Source organism: Sebastes umbrosus, chromosome 9 (genome assembly GCF_015220745.1).
Source record: "Sebastes umbrosus isolate fSebUmb1 chromosome 9, fSebUmb1.pri, whole genome shotgun sequence".
Classification (NCBI taxonomy): domain Eukaryota; kingdom Metazoa; phylum Chordata; class Actinopteri; order Perciformes; family Sebastidae; genus Sebastes; species Sebastes umbrosus.
Genome location: NC_051277.1, coordinates 13,554,035 through 13,560,034, shown reverse-complemented (window position 1 = coordinate 13,560,034; position 6,000 = coordinate 13,554,035). Strand labels below are relative to the sequence as shown.

Sequence of the window (6,000 nt, the reverse complement as noted above, 5' to 3'; positions counted from 1 at the left end):
ACGGTATTTGGCAGATAGACCAGACCGTGACTCAGAGTGAGAGGAGGTTATGTTGTTAGTTCTGCTCGCTGTTTGTTGTCTCTGATGAATATATTGTGGGTGGAACAATAGATCGGCCTTGGGCCATCACGCATCGGACACCACTGATTGAATTTCGACTAAAGTTGAAGGAGTTTAGTGTGTCATTAGTTTGTTTTGTCCCTCTTAAAGGCCTAGAGGTGGGAATTCATTTGTCACACATAATATCTTTGAATCCACTAATTGTTTTATTCACAGAAAGAATGATGTGTGTCATTGCTCTATTTTTTTTTAGCCTCTGGGCGATGATACAACTTTCACTCACTGAATTTAGCCTAAATTTGACATCATTACACTGCCGACTGCGTTTGTTCTACCTCGAGTTGCATTCGTCCCAGACGCCACTGACTAAACCTGAAAACTCGGGGAAATGACGCACCTTATGGCGCTGCATGGCCCGAGGCGGAAATATAGTTACGGCTCAAACCAAGGTGACATATTCATTGCCGACTGGCCCGGATAAGGGAAACCTATGGACAATCATGCGATTAGTCGTGATTAAATATTTTAATCGACTGACAGCCCTAGTTATTTTTTTTTTCTCCACAAACATCTGGCAACCTCCAGAAAATATCTCGCGACCCCCTTGGTGGTCCCGTCACCCTGCAGGTAAAGAAGCACTGCTCAATCAATTAATCTTTGAATTTTCAAAAACAAGCAGTAAGAATTGAAGATGTAAGTCAAACTATGGTGATAATGTATCTTTGCACATAATATCAGCTATTAGTAGAATTAAAGTTGAAACATCAGTACATGGTGTTGACCATAAACCACCCTGAGCGTATGGTGCACTGTGATCTCACTGGTGCACTGTGACCTCTGACCATTCACATCCTAAATATTGGTTGCTTGTCTGAAGCTATTTACAGTTACTCTACTGTCTAATAACTATAAATCAATAAAGCCTCAAAGGTCATCTGCATTCAAGGGTCAAAGTTAAGGGCAAGCTTGTTATAGCCTATAGATTGAGGTAAAAACTGAAAAAAGGTTTTACTGCAGAACCGAGAAGAAGATCACAGCACGAAGCTCTGCACGCCTTTGACCTCCAGAATCACATCTCTCTCCTTTCACTCCAGCGCGCACATATATGCAGCGACATAACCATGAATCATGATGGACAAATGTAGAGTGACAATGACAGAAGAGAGAGAGAGAGGGATAGAGGGAAGGAAAAGAGAGAGAGACAGGGATAGAGGGAGGGAAGAGAGAGAGAGAGAGAGAGGGAAGGAAAAGAGAGAGAGCGAGAGGGATAGAGGGAAGGAAGAAAGAGCGAGAGAGAGAGAGGGATCAAGGGAAGGAAGAAAGAGCGAGAGAGAGAGAGGGATCAAGGGAAGGAAGAAAGAGCGAGAGAGAGAGGGATCGAGGGAAGGAAGAAAAAGCGAGAGAGAGAGAGGGATCGAGGGAAGGAAAAGAGAGAGAAAAAGATAGAGGGAAGGAAAAGAAAGAGAGAGGGATAGAGGGAAGGAAAAGAGAGAGAGAGAGGGATAGAGGGAAGGAAGAAAGAGAGAGAGAGAGGGATTGAGGGAAGGAAAAGAAAGAGAGGGATAGAGGGAAGGAAAAGAGAGAGAAAAAGATAGAGGGAAGGAAAAGAGAGAGAGAGGGATAGAGGGAAGGAAAAGAGAGAGAAAAAGATAGAGGGAAGGAAAAGAGAGAGAGAAAGAGATAGAGGGATAGAGGGAAGGAAAAGAGAGAGAGAGAGATAGAGAGAGAGAGGGATAGAGGGAAGGAAAAGAGAGAGAAAAAGATAGAGGGAAGGAAAAGAAAGAGAGAGGGATAGAGGGAAGGAAAAGAGAGAGAGAGAGGGATAGAGGGAAGGAAGAAAGAGAGAGAGAGAGGGATTGAGGGAAGGAAAAGAAAGAGAGGGATAGAGGGAAGGAAAAGAGAGAGAAAAAGATAGAGGGAAGGAAAAGAGAGAGAAAAAGATAGAGGGAAGGAAAAGAGAGAGAGAGGGATAGAGGGAAGGAAAAGAGAGAGAAAAAGATAGAGGGAAGGAAAAGAGAGAGAGAAAGAGATAGAGAGAGAGGGATAGAGGGAAGGAAAAGAGAGAGAAAAAGATAGAGGGAAGGAAAAGAGAGAGAGAAAGAGATAGAGGGATAGAGGGAAGGAAAAGAGAGAGAGAGAGAGGGATAAAGGGAAGGAAAAGAGAGAGTGAGAGAGGGAAGGGAAAGAGAGAAAGAGAGAGAGAGAAGGATCAAGGGAGGGAAGAGAGAGAAAGATAGAGAGAGGAATAGAGGGAAGGAAAAGAGAGAGAGAAAGAGAGAAGGAAAAGAGAGAGAGAAAGAGAGAGAGAGAGAGAGAGAGAGAGGGATAGAGGGAAGGAAAAGAGAGAGAGAAGGAAAAGAAAGAGAGAAAGAGAGAGAGAGGGATAGAGGGAATAGAGAGAGAGATGGACGGATGCTTCCTCCACTTCAGGGCTAAAGAGGAGGGACTAGTTAATGTCCACTGTGAGTTCAGGCAGAGCTGCTGACTGACTGACTGACTGACTGACTCCTCTCAGTCCGCTCAGACTCTCCACATCATCTGCGGGGTCTCCTCAACTCTCCACGAACTCCTGCACTCTCCACGAGGTTTCTCCACTCCTCCCTGTCTCCCTCTCTCTCTCTCTCTTTCTCTCTCTCTCTCTCTCTCTCTCTCTCTCTCTCTCTCTCTCTCTCCTCGGTGTCTCCTCTCCAGACGCGCACCGCACAGTCGCTCTTTTGCGCACAGACACTTCTCCTTCATTCCCACTTGTCTCCACTGCGCTCCTCTTTATCCTTCCTCTCCTGCAGAGCGTCAGAGCCTCGACCTCTGGCTGCTTCACTTTCTCTTTCAGAGGTTCAGTAGAATGAAGTTCGCGCGCTGTGCACTCCGGACTGAAGAAACAATGTGATTCTGGTCTCGTGGGGGATTTAGTGTCGTGACATGCTTTCAGGACCCGGCGTCTCCACAAGGAAATGGTGAGTTAAATCCGCTTTATTCTCTCCAGATTATCAGCCTACTGTTCCTTTCCCAACTCGTTTTGTGTCCAGTGTGACCTCTGGAGATATGGTGACGCTCACACAACACAGAGGAAGTGTGACCTTCCTCAAATCTTATATTGTTTCTGTAATTTGAAGTCTGTGGTGTGAGTTTTTGGTCACCTTGGAGCTATTTGGAATCCCCTTAATGGGCAGCAATGCATTTATATTCCCCATATTAGATATAATTTGCAGAGTTTATTCTAACATTTGTGGCATTTATAATTATGATATTGTGAAAGGAACTTGTGGTGGTGCTGTCAGGGAGTAATAGTTCTTGTGATGGTGTTTGAATGCTCAATTGCATCACATAACTTTAAATAACAAATCACCAAAGTGTGTTTTTTACTGTAAATTATAAAATATAGTGAAACCTATAGTTTTCCATTTGTAGAAACTCCCATTCTCTCACTTCATAATGATCTGTTTAAAATGTGGATTACATAGTTTTCCATGCATGTGTTTCCGGGAGTGTGAGGCTGCATGTTAAGTAATCTATTGATAAGGAGGGCTATAGATCCTGTTCTATCAGTCTATTCTATAGATAGACTGTCAGCTGTCACATGTTGGTTGTGTGCATGAAGCAGGAGGCTGCACTGCAGTGACCCGCTGGATCCTGTAAGTGATGGAAAATCTGTGATATTGTTGCATTGTTGGGAATTATTGTGTTTCTGTGGGTTTCATTTAAGAGTAACGGCAAGTTTTTACTCTCATTTAACTCATTTATGTTCTGTGATTGATGCTCCTTTATTGTTTTGCAGCAGAGCTTGAATTGAAACTGTTTCTAAATCAGCTTTTTATTTGGATTTCCATCTTGAGTTTTATCCTAAACGGAGATTTTTTTAGTGTTAAAGTTGAGTCAGAAGAGACTCTGACAGCGCCTGCTGCAAATGAAACACATTGAAGATTGATTTTAAAGACTGAAAGGATTGTAAGACTTTTGCAAGTTGATGTTTTTGAGGTAGTAATACGAATAATTCTCAATGGGTTTCTCGCGGCTATATTTTAGATTTAGGAGAATATAACACTCTATTGTCAGATATCTTTTTTCATCTCTTTCAATTGTAAAACATTTAAATGCTGCACAATATCACAAACAGACAGCTGCAGTTTCTTCCTAACTTATAACTAAAAAACTTCACCTGTACCCGACTAACTTCACTGTGCAGTGACTTAAGGGCTTTGATTATTGTGGTTATGTAATATTTATGGAGCAAGCATGCAGGGAATCAGCGCGTCCCGATCAAAGGTGCAGGTACAATGTGTCATTTACAGCTCACCTTCCCTCCAGCTCACCCACGACCGATCAGAGCCTGCAGATAAAGGACCATGTGAGATGGATTACAGCACAGCCGGAGTACTGTCAATTTTACAGTCAATGCAAATCAAAGTGCAAAAATGCATGTAAATTGTACATCAATGTGGGCGCCAGGACTCCTGAGATTGACTCTAAATCACTGGCTTAAAAACATGGCTGTTTTTAAAGTTCCTTTTCTGTCTGCATGCAGACGTAAACACATCCCTCATTTACACTGGAACAACACACTCACGAGTGTGCACACAGGAGGGCATCAGGAAAACAAACTGAAGAGATGAATAAGACATAGTTGCTGAGCAGCAGCAGCAGCTCTCTAGTTTTCCTTGAATCGACTCGTGGATGTGGATTTCTCCTCCCACACTTTAACAAACAGAAGCTCATCTCCAGATGCACCTCGTTTGACTTTTAGTGCTTTGCTTTCCTGAGGAGTTGTGCTGTCGTGAGTCTTTACATGGTTGTTTACATGCATACATTTGTGCGTCAGTGTTTGCATGTGGCCTGAGGCTGTGTTTGCACTGGGTTTAGAAATAAGCCTTTAAGGAAAAATGGTTTTGAGTCCGGTCCGGTTCACTTTGTTGCCATGACACCAGGTGGCCTGCTCCCTGCACTCTACATGTTAAAGTGTCCTCGGGCAAGATACTGAACCCCAAATTGCTTTAAGTGTGTGTGTGAATGTTTAACGCTCCTGATGAGTAGGTGGCACCTTGTATGGCAGCCTCTGCCACCAGTGTATGAATGTGTGTGTGAATGCTGACTTGTGTTGTAAAGTGCTTTGAATGGTCGCTTAGATTAGAAAAGCTCTATATAAATGCAGCCCATTTACCACCCCCATAGGTTTGGTTCTCCAAAAGACATACGGTATAATAAACACAATAATTCTCATTCAGTACTTATGTAATGTAGTGTAATTTCATCACTGCTATAAAAATAACAGTTTCCCCTCTCTGGGGATGAACGTGGGGTGAAAAGAAGCACCCTAAAGCATACTTTTATGAAATAGTTGACAGATTGATTAGCTGAAATATGTTGATTGCTACAGCTTCAAAAATAACTCTTGAAGCTTTTCTTTGTTTCATGTTCGTATTAGGGCTGTCAAGCGATTCAAATATTTAATCGCGATTAATCGCATGATTGTCCATGATTCATTGCCATTAATTGCAAATTCATTACATATTTTTATCTGTTCAAAATGTACCTTAAAGGGAGATTTGTTAAGTATTTAATACTCTTATCAACATGGGAGTGGACAAATATGCTCCTTTAAGCAAATGCATGTATATATTTATTATTGGAAATCAATTAACAACTCAAAACAATGACAAATATTGTCCAGAAACCCTCACAGGTACTGCATTTAGCATAAAAAAATATGCTCAAATCATAACATGGCAAACTCAAGCTAGTATGACATGGTTGGTACCAATGGATTCCCTAGGTTTTACTAGTTTCATATGATACCAGTATCTTCACTTAAGCTTTAAAACTGAGCCCGCTACAACCTCGAAATCGCAAGTTGCGTTAATGCGTTAAAGAAATTAGTGGCGTTAAATTATATTTACGTTAACGTGTTATTAACTTTGACAGCCCTAGTTCTGACATTTTATGAAA

At 42.0% G+C, this 6,000-nt stretch overlaps 1 protein-coding gene across 1 annotated transcript in view; it reads left to right on the top strand.

The window, feature by feature from the left end:
• Positions 1-2,748: 2,748 nt before the first annotated feature.
• Positions 2,749-6,000, top strand: part of htr4 (5-hydroxytryptamine receptor 4) — a 132,826-nt gene continuing 129,574 nt past the window's right edge. Inside the window, exon 1 of the mRNA XM_037779210.1 lies at positions 2,749-3,014. The gene's annotated coding sequence lies outside the window, so the exon portion shown is untranslated. The remainder of the gene's footprint in view (positions 3,015-6,000) is intronic.